At 37.7% G+C, this 16,939-nt stretch overlaps 1 long non-coding RNA gene across 1 annotated transcript; it reads right to left on the bottom strand.

Annotated features, from left to right (window-relative positions):
• Positions 1-2,582: 2,582 nt before the first annotated feature.
• On the bottom strand, positions 2,583-5,191 carry LOC122062872. Its single transcript, XR_006135121.1, has 2 exons — positions 4,455-5,191; positions 2,583-3,614 (listed from the first exon to the last, which is right to left on the bottom strand). It is a non-coding gene; the product is annotated as an uncharacterized LOC122062872 (long non-coding RNA).
• Between the last annotated feature and the right edge of the window lie 11,748 nt (positions 5,192-16,939).

The following is a 16,939-nucleotide window of genomic DNA, read 5'->3' as shown; positions in this document are numbered from 1 at the left end:
TATTTATTTAAATAAAAGATCGTTTTAATCAAATAAACATCTATGAGTATTTTGATCATTAATTAAGGATGTGTTGATAATAAAAAATCTATATTTAGTTATAAGTGTCAATGATATGAGAACTAAGTTTCTTTGTATGTGTATATTTGATGGATCACATTGTTCTATTCATGATCTATTTTTCATAGAAGAACCCAATTATGGTAACTATATAATATGGTTAAGGCTAAAAAGAATCTTGAAGAAATTAATGCATTCACTATCTCGTGACTTTAATGGTGATTTTTATTTTATTCTGATTTAAAATTGTTCAGCAACAATCCTAGCACTGTATTGAAGCAAGAGAAAAAAATTAAGGATGTTTCTAGCTCTGATACCACAATGAAGATTATCAAAAAATATTAATAATAAACTTTAATTTAAAAGAAAACCAACTGTAACACTTGTGATTGGATGATTTTGATTTACATAGTATCCCTTTTTATAAGATTTTTTATTTGTTATTTGTCAATGGATAATAAAAACACAATGCCCAATAGTGGTAGGTGAACTTGAAATTACGCAATTAATAAAACCATTTATTTTTGAAAATTCTTATGTTAATTATTTGACAATAGATTGTGTGGAGAAACCCCTCCTACTTTGTTGTTACATTAATTTGGCTATAGACATTATTAAAGATCTAAAGTGTCATTACCGTGCAAAGCATATAGAATAATGATATCTTTATATTAAGATATAATTAAAAAATAAATAAATAGATGTTCAAAGAGTACAAACTAAATCAAGCTTAGCCGATCTATTTTACAAAAGTTTTGCCCATGTAATAAATATGAGAATGTGTTAGGCCAAGTAGGAAACTGTTGAAATCATATGATCTAGCAAAGATTAATTTTATGTATTTTTAAACATTATTATTGAACATTAATGTTTTTATTTTGTGGCATGTGATATTTTATAGTTTGTGACTTATGAAATTAATTAATTGGTACCTTTATTGTTAGTCTACTAAATCAGTAGACTAATTTTGTGGACGCTCATTCAAATATGTCACATTGTAGTCCTAGACTTTACTGCATCTATCATCGCATATTACGTACTTATATGTGCATTGCTGAACTATGATAAGTTTAAGGGTGCAAGTCAAAATTTTTCATATTATGGGAGACACAAGGACTAATCTCTTGAAGATCAGCTCATGTAAGGTTTATGAAGTATTTCCATGAAAAAACCTCATTTACGTTGAGTGTTGATCTTAGTGATTGTTGTTTCATTGTTAGTGACTTGACAATTATAGAAATGTATACGTACCTACAAAACAGCCCATTTGAAAATATTTATCGTCGAAAGGATTATGCATAAATTTTTTATTCCAATCAAATATATATTTTTTATTTATTGATTATAAAATATTATCTACTTTCTTTTATTGCAATTCCATTGCTTTGAAATGATAGTTTAATATTTTTTGTTTCTTTTCTTGTGTGTGGACAATTTGATAATTGTTAAGGTAATCCCAAAGGGAATTTAGATATGGACATTAAGAGGATAGTATATCACTTATGGTTGGATTTTATGACTAATCATCTCCACTTTAGATATAAATATTTCTAGGTCACAAAAGGTTATTGGGAACTTAAAATACCGAGTTGTGATATACTTGATCCAACTAGGGTGAACACCTTGATTGCTTGTGAGATGCTTAAAAATTCCAGTGGTTTTATTGTGTTGTGATAATCTACAATTTTATCACAAGGTTAGATTTAGATCTCCAAAAGGTATGTAAATTTTATTCAACAACAAATATAAAGACAAATATGTTTTAAGCCTTTGTACTTTTTTTTGGGCAGTAGACTTTGTATTTCATGAAATTGAATCAAATTGTTTGTTATATGAGATTTTTCTAGGGCTAGAGCTCTTATCCTACACCTAAGTTGCTTGTTTACTTTAAAATATCAACCTAAAAATGTAAATTGAAAAAAAAAAAAAAAAACTCAAACATTTAGTCTTAAGTAAAAGTACCACTGTTAAAAAGTTCGAGCATTACCCTAGCCTGATTATTAAATGATCTAAGAGAAGTTATACACCGTAAATCCATGTGTCATCTACTCGTTTTCAAAATTCATGTGTCATCTACTCCTTTTAGCCACTAGTGTTAGCTAAAGGAGAGTATGAATCTTGGATTATGAATTTAAATTTAAATACTGAATCCAAGTTATGTTTCAAGGGCTACAAATGGCCCCAATTGCATAATTGATGTTGAATTCACCATTAAGGGGTAGCAATCTACATTTTATCCTTGCTATGAAATTTTAAGAATTTCTTAAAAAGAAAAAAAGATAAAGAAAAAGAAAAAAGGGGAATTTGGATCATAATGATACGTTGGGTTAACCAAGTAAAAAAACAGATGGATTCAAAGCCTGGATGTAGGGCTTAATTTAATTAATCAAGACTTTTTGTGCTTTCAATTGTGAGCAAAACACTTATTTTATGAGTGTCTATTTGGCATCCTAGGTTACGCTAAACTTGGGGCTAGGAAACATAGAATGAATTAGATTATCAAGGAAGTTGAGTGAAACATATTTTGCCAATTTTTGTTCAAATATAAATGAATATCACAGGTTGCAAATATTTAGACAACATTTTAATCATTTTTTGCTGCTACATTATTGAGCTCTAATGCTATTACTTTCCTGGTAGAATCTACATCACCATTAGACATTGCAACAAATGGCCGATCCACCCACATAGAAAACCTCTCCAAGCGAGCCGATGTGGAAAAACTGTTGCCATAGGGTATTAGAGAACATGATCAATTTGCAAATATAAATACATGTCAAACATGATTATGATTCAATGTGTGAGAAAAGTTCATACCAAAAAAAAAAAAAAATGTGTATGAGAAAAGTGATTATAAGCATTTTGACATGACCATACGCCTTCTTCACCCTCTATTTACATATTCTTAAGTTTCAAGAAGTGAGCCTGTGATGTTATCCATTGGTATATACAAAAATTACAACTGACACTGGATTTCACAAGAAACAAAGACTGAAAACATAGTTTCAACCTGTGATCCAAGTCAAAATCAAACGAAAACCTAAAAAGGGCTTTTCAATTCAAAAGTGTTACCATTATAAGAGATGGTAGTGAAGCTAATTTTACATCCATGTCAAATGATGGTAATGGATGCACTTGGCAGCAAGATATATTCCAATTGCCAATGCTACGACCAACAATTTCAGACTCTTGTTTCAACTTCAAAATCACCATTTTCTTCTTTGAGTGGTGAGTGATTGCAAGAGCATGATAGGAAGCGCACTCAAGGCTCCTGAGCAGCAGCCAGCAATTTAGAACAGACAATGCAGATGCAAGTGGAAACACTATCTCCCATCTTCACAAATTGTGAGAAACTGAACAATTCCAGCAGAAGTAACTAGAAAAGCAGCTTAGGAATGGACCCCATATGGCTGCAAAGCCAATCACACCATTGTGAGGCAGTAAGTCTGGCTGTTTAAAGAATCTGGGATTGAGCAACTTCTGCAATGGCAAGTACTGCTGAAGTCATCACAATGATCACCATCGGCTCTGGAACTGGACCAGAGACCCCCATGCTAGAGTAGATGACCAAAGTTAGTAGAGTATGGTGTCAATGTATCTGATCAAAGCAGTAATTAGTGAACAGTCTTCTATCAACTTTCTAACTGGGAAAATGCTAACTTTGGTGATTGCCCAGTTTTTGAATTAGGAAATGAAACAAACTGGAATTATACAGATTATAATTGGCACAAAGGAAAATATATCTGGGATTTTTTTTTTCTAAGATTTTTTAAGCTATCTGATTTACTGTAGGAAAAAAGGCAATGAAACAAAACCAAGATGTATTGTTAACTTGTCAATTAGAAAACCTAGGAAAGAATAACTAATGACGGTTCAGGTTCTCACAATGGTAATCCAGAAACTGTTGTGCCCCTCCTCCCAGATCTATATGTTTATGATCAGACGTGAAGTTCATAAATACCAACTTAAGATACCTTGCCAACAAATGCTGGATATGCTCAGCTTAGTTTTCCGCCTCTTCCTTTGATTTCTTCTACTCTCCAACACTCTACATGATGTAACTCATTATAGATTTCAACAAACCATAGTAGTTGGAAAAAAGAAGAAAAATAAATGGTCATAAAATCAGATATTTGGATTCTCTGTCTCTCTCTCTGATGCGGATCCGAGGGAATCGGATCGCTTAGGGGCCTACAATTTAAAAATTAAAACAGTTTTCAAGTAGGGGCAAATTTGTAATTTCTGGTACAATTTAGGAGTCTTTTAGAGTGAAATAAATGACTAGGGTCTTAACAGGAATTAAACACAAAGAGAAGGATCAATTCTGGAAATAAAGATAGTAGTGGGGTTAAACAGAAATAAAAATTAGGAGAAGAGGGGTGTTTAAGAATTACCAAAGAGAAGGGGGAATAACAGAATATAACTAGAAACAAGGGCTTAACTGCAATAACTGCAATTGTTTATTTAAAACCCATAGGAGAACCTTTCTTCTTCTTCTCGATGGAACACCAGGCTAAGGCGGTAGACCAGCAAGGCTTCGATGCAGAGAACTCCTTCAAATCTTGTCGGATGGCCATGAAACTTCAGGCGTAGGCTGAGCACCCAGTGCTCTCTTGAATCCAACAGGTAGGTGTCACTAAACAGCACACAAAGGGGAGCGGTTGCACCTGCAACTCAGATCAGGCAGCAGGTTTGGGTTCAGCTTGGTTGCAGGTCTTGTTCCCCACCAATGGAAAGACCTTTGAGGCTGAAACTCTAGGGTTCAGGTCGCCTAGGAGAGAGGTTCTCACGCCCCAAGTTTCAGGCTCATCTGAGGGGGTATCTAGGGAGATCGATCCTCTAAACTAGGGCTGCAACTGTCGCCCAGAAAACAGAGTACCAGAAAATTCAACAGCAGGAAATAAGAAAGGGTTGGGAGGAAGAAGAAGATTAAAAGGGGAAAGAGAAGATCTCAGAAAGTCAGGAAGAGGGAAAACAGCACACAGTAGCTATGGTTTTCATACCAAATTTCAATTCTTCAAATTCATTCAAATCGAAAACTGCGGTCCTCCATCCATTACATGTCTAATATAAAGAAAAATTCAAATAATTAATGAAACTACTTGAAAATGGAAACTAACCTACATAGCAACGAAAATAAAATCCAATCTAAATTAAAATACCTCAAACTAATTTCTAAACCTAAAAAGAAAAGTAAATAAGAAAATCCCAAATTAAAGAGATCCCTTCCATCGCCCAACTGCATCACTCTCTCCCCCCTCCCTCCCAACATGATTATTGACTGCGATAGAGTACATCCTATAACTAGGTAGCCATTGATGCCCAGGGGACTCTCTCCTTTTAGCTCTTTGAGTCTGTGCATAAATGTGTATGTGTTTATAGGTAGGTGGGTGGGATTTTTTAAATAATGGGATATAACTTTTATTAAAAGATAAAGAAAGACAAACTATCAGGCTGCCAATAGTACAACATCATCATACAGAAAAATAATACAAAGGACAGACCACATACTATGAATCTATGATAAGGTCCTAATTATCATAACCTTAACAACATCCTGTGGTGCGACTTGGATCTTTCCTCTAAACTACTGCCACTTCTCTCCAATATGCTCTAAATATCCACCAGAAGAGTAGACCTCCACAAAGGTTTGCCATTTTCAGCAAAAGGCAGAAGAGCAAAGATAGAATGCTAAAGATACCATTGGAAATGACCCAAACTACTATAAAAATGCCGCAGTCAATGAAGATACAGGTTGATTGATCCACCATCTGCTGCGCATGCCTGGTATGTGTTCTGAAGAAATGACCCATTTTTACTTCCTAGCTTTTGAATTCTACAGCATTTTTACCTAATTTTTCTCAGCATATTAGGCTAAAATTTTATATGTAAATAGGGTATGTCTGGGTGACCTTTGCACTAAAGTCAAGTGCCCAGCAGGCTGCCATGTTGCAGGCAAATAAGAGTGGGCCATTGAGCCAAGCATAGCACCACTGTGCCGTCACCACCTCTTTTAGCTGGTCTTTTTCATATGAACGAGAAAGAAGAGGCTGGAGCACTTAAGAGCAAAAACCAAGCTACAATAGAAGTTAGGAGCTTGGATTTATTATATTTTTCTTTGGGTTTATTTTTTTTGTATTAAATGATTGGGAGTAGGTTTCCGACATTCATATGCAGTTTCAGGCGTTGGAGGGGGGTATTATGGGAAACTCATCAAATAGGGGGTATTTAGGACATTTCCTAAGGGGTGCCACAGTAATCTAGGTGGAGGTGTGCAGTTTAGGTTTTATGCTAGCATCGTGGGGATCTTTTCCCTTAAATGATTTTACAAAGGGGAAAAAAGTTTTAGAATACCTCTTTTGGTTTTTGCTAGTTTTGTTTCCCACAAGGTTTAGTCCTCCTTGATTTTGCTTCTTTTAAAACAAAAGTAATCGGAAATCTTTGGTCCCACATTGGCTATTGGTGTCGATAGGGCTAGTAAAAGGAGGGCATGAGCTGACCAATACTTGGTTCAGTTCTGTCCCAAATATGGTCCTGGTTTAGCCCATCGAACCAGACCAGATTGCATCAATTCTGGTTGTCATTTTATGATGCAAATAAGTCACTTAAAGGGTTTATTTTATTAGAAATAAGCCTTGGATTGAGTTATTTTGGTGTTGGGCCTTTGATCTCATGAGTTTTCTTTGTAATATGCCGTTTTAATGGGCCTAAAATATGGGGAGAAAGGATGAAAACGAAATTAGTTCAGTTAGAGTCCTAGTCTTGATATGATTTGTTTGTTTTATTGAGTCCAACTCCATGTTGGAGTCTTAAGTGTCTTTTAGGAGTCCTATTATGAGTCCATTTATTATTATTATTATTATTATTATTTGGTGGACAATTTTTTATTTATTTTTTGGCTGAATAAATAATTAATTAAAACCGAATAAGAAAATACAAGAGACCCAAACGGGAGAGGGGGAGGAAGAGAAAAAGGGGAAAAAGAAGGGGGGGGGGAGGAGCAAGCAAGTTACACAACTAAAACACCTAGGGGGAAGGGAGGAAAATAGAAGTGGGCAAACCCTAGGAGACAACAATAAGCCTGTTCCTTGGAGAGTCCCTTACACAATGATGGGGAAGCATGGAGAGCTTAACACTAACATCAAAATAGATGGATTTCCAAATCTCAAAGGATCTTGAGTTGGGGGTTCATCTATGAAGATTCAGTTACGTCCATATGTGATTGATGGAGGTGCAAAAAGCAAACTTGCCTGTAGAGTCGCAAATAGCTTAAGTCCTAAGCTAAGTAGGTTTCCTTATTTGAGTCTTATTTCTATGTATTAGAGTCATAAACCTCTATAAAAGATTGTTGTAACTTAAAGACAATTATTATTGAAAGAAAATTTCTCTTGCTGTTTGCAAGGATTTTCTTGAGATAGCTTGTGTTCATTAGCTGTGAGAGCTGTAGCTGAGAGAGCCATTCCCCTACCCCCATACTTCCCTTATTTCTTTCTTTCTTTCTTATTCTTTCATCATCTAGAGGTTCATGTTGAAGAAGTTCCAGTAATTCATGTTAGTGAGGAAGAGTTTGTCCTTGGTGTTCCTATCACTGATACTCATTTGGAAGAACTCGAAAGCGACACGATTGCAATGATGGACAATGAGGTCGGGACCAAGGAACATGGCGCTACAAGTCCACAACAACTGTTATGGTTTTGAACAACCAAGAGGAAGATTCTAAGGAGCTTGAGATTGAAGATGTGGTTGAACCATTAACGGAACCGATAAAAAACCACTAGATAGATGAATCACAAGAGTTCCATGTTTCATTTGAGTTTGAAGAGTTTGAAGAGGTTGAAGGCACATTCATTGACGACCCTATGGACAATTCTGAAGATGATGCAATCATAGTTTTTAAGGCGGTAAGGTGACGGAGGCGTTTGAGGGTCTTTCGGAGTGCCTTAGTGATAAGGTGGGCATAAAGCGTCGCCTTATTGACTAAAGCGTTCCTTTGTAATTTTTTTTATAAAACCAATCTATTTGGCTCAAATCCTAGTTGAATCCTATTACTCATATGTTAAATAAATATTAAAGGTTCATATTCATACCAATGTAAGATATTCATCAAAAAAACAAATCAATAAAGTGAATAAACTAAGTTCATCTTCATCAATCATCAATCATCATAACATATTAACATATAATATAAATGAATAATTATGAAACAAAATTATAAATATAAAGAAAAGAAGACATAAAAAATACAAATATTTACTATACTTACCTTTATGATGCCAAAATGAGTGCCTAAGCCCTAAGGTCATCCACTATATTTCTACTCCTGTCAAAGAAGAATGAAGCTCACCGCTGCCGGAGCAAAATGGTTGCCTGGATCAATGGTTCTTACCTGTTCCTTGATTCTTTCTCAAAGCCCTTTCTTAAAACCCTTGACAAAATCCAAACCCTGTTTGTGAATCGGGTTTTTGTTTTGTTTGTTTTGGTGGAGTAAAACTGATACCATACATCTCAAGTGTTAACAAAACCATACACCTACCAATAAAAAATCTATATTTGGAATCTTCATCAAGCAATTTTAAAACGCGTTTAAAAAAAAAAAAAAAAAAAAAACCCATAAGGCGCCACTTCACATGAGGCGGAGCACTGCCTTACTATCTCTAGACCGCATTAGCACCAAGGCACTACTAAGGCGTCGCCTTACCAGTGCCTTAAAAACTATGGTTGCAATTGAGCATGAGAAATTCCTTCAAAGTACTTTGAAGAAGGAACTCCCTATCCTCTATGCTACATTTATGTCTTCAAAGAATTGCCTGAGTTTTATTAATAGATTGCAGCTTAACCTTCATCATACCAAGGTGGTCGTTCTACTCGAGTTTTTTTTTTTTTTTAAGTGGAGGAGAATTGATGCAGATAAGTCACTTAAAGGGTTTATTTTATTGGAAATAAGCCTTAGGTAGGGTTATGTAGGTGTTGGGCCTTTGATCCCATGGGTTTTCTTTGCTATTAGGCCACTTTAATGGGCCCAAAATATTAATGAAAATAAGAAAACAAGGTTTACTTCATTACTTGAGTTAGAATCATAGTCTTGATATGATTTGCTTGTTTTGTTTGAGTCCAACTACCTGTTGGAGTCTTAAAGTGTATATTAGGATTTTTATTATGAGTCCAATTATGTTTTACTTATTTATTTGGGTAGCTTACAACGCCACCCCTTGGAGAATGCCAATATTATAGCAACACCCCCTTTATTTCACCAAATTAGACTCAGACCCCCTACCGTCAGTCTTTGTTAAAGAATATACCACCATATATGCTGATGTCAGCTAGTATATATTTTTTTAAATACCAAAATACCCTTGTTTTAGTATCTCTATCCTTTCTCTTTCATTTTTTTTTCCTTTTTCTGAATCTCCCCTAACTCACCGGACCACTCCTCCTCCTCCACTGGAGATCTCACTCTCCACCTTCGTAAACGTGACCCTCCAAGTGCTCCCACCATCGTCATCCCTGACCAAATCATCTATTTTTCGATTCTACTGCATTTCGTTTCTTGTATTGAAACCCTGATTTTGAACCCTCAGTGGGGGTTTTAATCCTCCTTCCAAATCCTCTGTTTGGTTTCAAAGCTTGATCTGGGTGCCATGGCCGCTACAAGTGTTCCGATCACCATGAAAGAGGTTTTAACTCTAACTCACTCTCACTTCTAATGGTTCATTGCTCTCTCTCGCTCCATTTGTTAAAAAACATCTTTACTTTCAGCCAAACAAGGTGGAAGAACAGAGAAAAACCAGAAAACCATATAACAGAGACAAATCAGAAAAAAAAAGAGAGAAATCAGATGGAAGAATAGAAAAAAAGACAGGAAGAATAGAGAAATCAGTTGAAGAAAATATCACATCCTTCTTTTCCTGTTTTTGTTTCGTTTCTCACCCCCGAAGAACCCTAATCGGCGCCAACCACACCTCTACTCGTTTCTGCTCTTGCTAGGGTTTTTTTTTTCTATATCTTGATTCATTTTTTTCTGCTCTCGTTAGGTTCTAGTTTTTCCAGATTTTCTTTCCCGTTCTTATTTTGGTTTTTTGAAGAGAAAGAAAGAAGGAAAGTCTCTGGCGGTCATGGCGCTTACGACGGTGATATTCAGTCCATTGAATTTATCCCTGCTGTGAGATTTGACCTCTTTAAGAAACCTGCAATGGTTTTCCTTCCTAAAGCATGTCTGTTGGACTGATTTGGTATGTCCGAAGCACCGGAAGTAGAGAATTCTTCTTAAAGCATGTGTTGGGGTGGCAGATTCGCTCGCAACGAAGACAGTGGAGAGATTCCCAAACTTTCAGGTTTAAACCGTGAGGAAGAAGACGAAGATGATCTTTGCCATCTTTCGATAATGCTGCCGCTGCCGTGATCTTCGGTGCTCTGAATGATCATCTCTGCGTTTGATGTCTCGGTGAAGGTGAGCATAGGTAGGAGTGGAGGAATTGGGTTAAAAAATGATGTAGATAAGTCACTTGAGCTTATTTTATTGCAAATAAGCCTTGAGTTGTGTTATATATGTGTTGGGCCTTTGATCTCATGGGTTTTCTTTGAAATGGGCTACTTTAATGGGCCTAAAATATGGGTAGAAGGTAGAAAAATGGGATTTAATTCATTAGTTTAGTTAGTTGCTATTTAATTTAATAAAAGCCCATTAGGCCATTGGTCGGTTGTAAAGTCTTCTATGGACTATTAGTTAGCTAGTCCTACTCCATGTTGGAGTCATAAAGTCAAGTCCTAGTTCTATTTTGAATTCCTAGTTGTAGGAATGTCTAGTCCTATTGGGAAACTAACTCCTAGTTGTAGTAGAAGAGTCTAGTCCTATTGGGAAATTAACTCTTAGTAGTAGTTTGATTGCTATTCTACCCTCTATAAATAGAGGAGCCTATGTACTTATAATTGGAGATTTGAATGAATAAATTATTGAGTGATTATTCTTTAGCTAAAAAAACTATTATTGAGAGGTGAGATGCTTAAACCTTGGTGTGATACCCAAAACCTGAGGGGTGAGATACACATTCCTTTATTTTCTTTCACCCTTCTCAACCCTCCATCGATTTTTCTTTTTCTATTTTTATTTTCTGTTTATTATTATTAGAAGTTCAGACCTGTTAAAGCATACAAAATCAGAATCAACCAGCCAAAGAGTTCTTGTTTTTGAAGCCAATCGACCCTCATTGCTGCTCAAGTATGAGATCTGATCTACAGATCCTTTGGAGGATTGGTTCTATACTCTAAGAAGATCAATCGATCCTCTTGACGGTAATATGAAGAAGACAAGTTGCTGTTCATGCAGAATTTTTCACATTCTCTCTCCTAGGTCTGAAAATCAAGAAAGCGCATAATTCCACAACCAACCGTCAGAAGCCCTTCATATTTGGGGGATTTTGTACCCTCCCTAGGGACTATTTACACCCAAAAGTGCAGCTCAATCGGACTCCCACAGATTGGCCGCACCTTTCTCTCTCTAGCTCTATAGAAGGTCTTTCTCTCTCCTATCGGGTTGGGTTTTAGGCTGGTTTTGCTCTTATATGGGTATTGTATCCTTGGGGGTTTATTTGATGGTCTTATTTCTTTGTTTCCTACTCCTATTTGTATTGTTTGGGGTTACAAACTGCGGAGTTAGTTACTTGTAATCTACTCATGCATTACATGTCTTTTGATGACAAGGGTATAACGGTAATTTTAATTCTTCACTTAACAGTGACTGACGGTAGGGGGTCTAAGTCTAATTTGGTGAAAGAGAGGGGGTGTTCCTATAATACTGGCATTCTCCAAGGGGTGGCGCTGTAAATTACTCTATTTATTTATTTATTTTTTTATTGGACAAATACCTTAAGTGCTAAGCTTTTTTTTTTTTTTTTTATCAGAAGAAAAGAGAAATATTACTTAATTACTAATGTAAGTGTGTCCATCAGGATATTAGGACTATTACATATTATAGTAGACTGATATTGCTTCTTCAGTAGTACCTCCTTAGCTAAAGTTTTTAAATCCCCCATGTAATTAGCATTATCTATTAAGCAAAAGTTTGGGTAAGTAGGATGATTGTCTAATTCTGTATATAGTAATATTAGNTAATGTTCAACCTGCTGTTAATTGCATTGGTAATGTTCCCAGAAGAATCACTATGCAACCCAGAAGGAATGTCCCAGCTCAGAATGATGAGTATGACAATCAGCTTTATCAGCTTGACGATACGTACAAGGTCAAGTTAGAATTGAAAGAGTACATTGGGAGGCACGATCCCCTCTACTACCAGGACTGGGTAACTTCCTTTGATGACTACTTCCGGTGGTACCGTATGCCTGAAGAAAGGAAAGTCCAATTAGTTGTCACTAAGTTAACAGGTGGAGCTAAAGACTGGTGGAGGAATGAAGAGAATAGGCTGATCCAAAGTTGTCAGATGCCTCACAATTGGGAAAACTTGAAATTTGTCCTTAATGATAGATTCTTACCACCCACCTACCAACGTCGACTCTACGACATGCTGAATACTCTCTAGTAAGGTACTATGACTGTAGGAGATTATACTGATCATTTTAATGAACTACTTTCACAAACAGGTGCCCATAAAGAAAATGAAGAACTACTCATATCCCGTTTCAAACTGGGGTCAAGGTATGATATTCGTGAGAAGCTTGGTGTGATCGAGATACCCTCCTTAAGCACTAATTTTGACAAATCACTAGAAGCAGAGGATCTGATCAAAACAACCTCCAGAAGGTACATCCAGCCAACTGACAACAAAAAGCCTTATGTACCAACCAAACTCACTGGATTTCCTACCCGAGCTCCACAAGATACACAGGATAAGGGGAAGGATCCAATGGGAAGGGAGAGTGGATTTGTGACATGCTACAATTGTGGAAAGACTGGACACATGGCAAAATTCTGCCCCTAAGCGGGGATGATCCAACTCTATCATCAGTGCCATCGAATCTAATCCGGATTTACAAATCCACGAACCTCAGGATGACGATTGGACTGTTAATGTTGCGGTTGAAGGAGAGAAGGATGAACTGGAAGATGAGCTTACACCAGAGAATGATGATCCTCATGCTTATGTCAATGTGGTTGCAAGAATCCTAGTGTCTGAAACTAAGGGTGAAGACTGGAGGAGGCACAATATCTTCTACACCTTAATGTCTAGTGGACCTCACAAAGCTCAAGTGATTGTGGACAGTGGAAGTTGTGTGAATGTGGTATCTCAATCCTTTGTCATTGACGGAAAACTTAAGACTGAATCCCATCCACAGCCATACAAGGTATCTCTTCTAAACAGCAACACCATGGCTGTAACTCAACAGTGTTCAGTCCCATTGAAGGTCTCAGATTATGAAGAAAGTGTATGGTGTGATGTCATCCCCGTGGTCCTCACTGATGTACTACTTGGAAGGCCTTGATTATATGACAACAATATGCTAGTGGGAGGCACTAAGAACCAATGCATCTTCGATCACAAAGGCAAACCATTCATTCTAAATCCACTCAACATACTTCAAGTAAAAGACAAGTTAAGGGCTGCCCAACTAAGGAGACAACATGTCTTAAAGAATGTTGCTAAGACCTTTTCCAAAACAACCACTGAGCAAAAGAAGCAACCATACAAAGAAAATTTCAGCAAGAAGAACACTGTGGACAACAAGCTATGCGTGCTGCCCGGTGAAGAAACCGGCCTAATCATAGTTCTTGTTACTAAGGCCGTTGAACCAGTGATAGAGGTCAAACATCCCCCACAAATCAAACAATTACTTGCTGATTTTTCAGATTTGGTGCCAGAGGAATTGCCTGATAAACTACCACCGATGAGGGATATTCAACATGCCATTGACCTTGTGCCTGGGTAAGTACTCCCTAATCTGCCCACTTACCGGCTCAGTCCTACAAAGCATGCCGAGCTCAAGAAACAAGTGGATGATTTATTAAAGTAATGGTTCTTGATTGAGAGCATGAGTCCATGTGCAGTACCAGCCCTATTGACACCAAAGAAAGACGAATCATGGCGTATGTGCATTGACAGCTGGGCCATTAACAAAATCACGGTAAAGTACAGATTTCCTATTCCTCGTTTGGATGATATGCTTGAAATGTTGACAGGAGCCTCCATCTTTTCAAAGATTGATCTACAGAGTCGCTACCATCAAATTCGAATCCGTCCAGGGGATGAATGGAAAATAGCCTTCAAAACAAAATAAGGCATGTATGAGTGGAAGGTTATGCCTTTTGGCCTCACCAATGCACCTAGCACTTTCATGAGGGTGATGACACATGTACTACAACCCTTCATCGGCAAATTTCTTGTAGCGTACTTTGATGACATATTAATATACAGCAAAGCACAAAATGAACACTTTGAGCATTTGAGACATGTCATGAGAGTACTACGTGCAGAAAAGTTATACATCAACTTGAAGAAATGTTCCTTTATGCTGTCCAAGGTCATCTTCCTTGGTTTTATTATCTCTTCACAAGGCATAGAAGCTGATTCGGAGAAAGTAAAAAGTGTCGTTGATTGGCCTATTCCAAAGACCTTGACCGAGGTTCGTAATTTTCACGGTCTTGCTTCATTTTACCGATGATTCATCCGAAATTTCAGCGCCGTTGTAGCCCCAATTACAGAATGCACAAAAGGGGGAAAAGTCCCATTTCAATGGACTTTGGCAGCCACTAAAGCTTTCAACTTGATCAAACAAAAGATGACAGAAGCACCAGTGCTTAGACTACCCAATTTTGATTTTATGTTTGAAGTGGCTACTGATGCATCCCATGTTGGGATAGGAGGAGTGCTTATGCAAGAGGACCATCCGATTGCCTTCTACAGTGAAAAGTTGAATGATGCAAAAAGAATGTATTATACCTATGATTTAGAACTCTATGTCATTGTTCAAATCCTCAAGCATTGGAGGCATTACTTAATTGGCAAAGAGTTTGTGCTCTATTCGGATCATGAAGCACTCAAATACTTGCACTCACAAAAGACCGGCACGCTAAATGGATCTCATACTTGTAAGGATACGTATTTGCTCTCAAGTACAAAACTGGGAAGGAGAATCAAGTGGCTGATGCACTTATTCGAAAGGTGATGATGAACACCTTCACAGTACAAAGTGCAGGAGTGAAACACATCAAAGAGGAGTACATTAGTGATGCTGATTTTTCAGAAGTATTCAACAACCTACAAAGAGGATGGGATGACAAATTTACTATACATGATGGGTATCTTTTCAAAGGCACTCGCTTCTGCATCCCAAACACCTCTTTGAGACATCACTTGATTCGAGAGCTACATGGAGGAGGAATGAGTGGACACTTTGACAAGGACAAAACATACTCCATGATGAAAGACTTACACTTTTGGCCTCAACTCTTAAAGGATGTGCAACATGTGATACAGAGATGCCGCACTTGTCAACTTACCAAAGGAGAAAAGAAGAATACAGGATTGTACACCGCTGCCCGTTCAACACGCACCTTGGCAAGACATAAGTATGAACTTTGTCTTAGGCTTACCAACTACAAGGGAAAGGTATGATTCCATATTTATGGTAGTAGATCGTTTCTCCAAGATGGCACACTTTATCCCGTGCAAGAAGACTCTTGATGCAAGTCACTTGGCCAAACTCTTTTTCAAAGAGATAGTGGCATACATGGTCTACCACAGACAATTGTTTCAGACAGGGATGTCAAGTTCATGAGCTACTTCTAGAAGACTATAGCTGAAAACAAATACTAAACTCAAGTTCTCCACTGCATTCCATCCTCAGACAGGCGGACAGACCGAAGTGGTGAACAGAAGTCTTGGCAACTTACTCCGATGTTTAGTCCGAGACTATGAAAAGACTTGGCCATCTATACTGGACATTGCTGAATTCGCCTCTAATAGTTCCGTCAACCACACCACAGGTCGTACACCATTTGAGATTGTCCTTGGACTTCAACCTCAATGACCGGTTGACTTGGTACCTTTGCCACCTCAGGCCCGTATTAGTGTGGAAGCCGATGAGTTCCTTAGACACATCACGGAGGTACATGTTGATGTTCGTCATCGCATCGCTGTTATAGCAATGACGGATACCAAGCAACTGCCAATCGACGTCGTCGCTACGTGGAATTTCAGCCTAGTGATTTGGTAATGGTTCGAATTCCACCTGAGAGGTTTACTCCTGGTACAGTGCATAAGCTCCATCCACGAAACATGGGTCCCTATAAGGTCTTAAAGCGCATTGCCACTAATGCTTACATGCTAGAGCTACCTCCTACTCTGAAGATCAATAATGTCTTCAATGTAGTTGATCTGACGATATATTTGGGACACCATTCTGATGACGGTGACACTGAGCACACCCTCAAACTTCCTCAATTTGCAAACCCTAAAGATGATGTCATCGAAGATGTTCTCGACAACAAGTTCACAGTTCGTGGGGGCAAAGGGTACTACTCCTTCCTCATCAAATGGAAAGGTCAACCACGAGAGGATTGTACTTGGATCCATGCCGATGACTTTCAACGCCTTGACACGGACCTCTATGAGCACTACATGTCCCTTACCCATTCATCGGAGTTAAATGATTCTAAGAAAGGGGGAGCTGATGTAGATCCACATTATGGAAGGAAATATGAGAGGAAGAAGAGTCCAGCCTTAGTCCACGTGAGTGGCTAGGGTCCAACCAAGAAGCCAGCCGAACCCCTACTTGGTCCACCTGAGTGGCTAAGTACAAATAAGGGCTAATTGGGCCCATCGGCTAGGGGAATAATTAGTAGTTGTTAATTAGTGGGCCATTGGGCCCATCGAGTTGAGTAAGTGGTATGTCGAGTCCAAATTGTCTTAGGACTCTATTTGTTTTCCACA

Source organism: Macadamia integrifolia, unplaced genomic scaffold (assembly GCF_013358625.1).
Source record: "Macadamia integrifolia cultivar HAES 741 unplaced genomic scaffold, SCU_Mint_v3 scaffold1131, whole genome shotgun sequence".
In the NCBI taxonomy this organism is placed as follows: domain Eukaryota; kingdom Viridiplantae; phylum Streptophyta; class Magnoliopsida; order Proteales; family Proteaceae; genus Macadamia; species Macadamia integrifolia.
The sequence above is the reverse complement of the archived record's forward strand: the minus strand, read 5'-3'. Positions and strand labels throughout refer to the sequence as shown.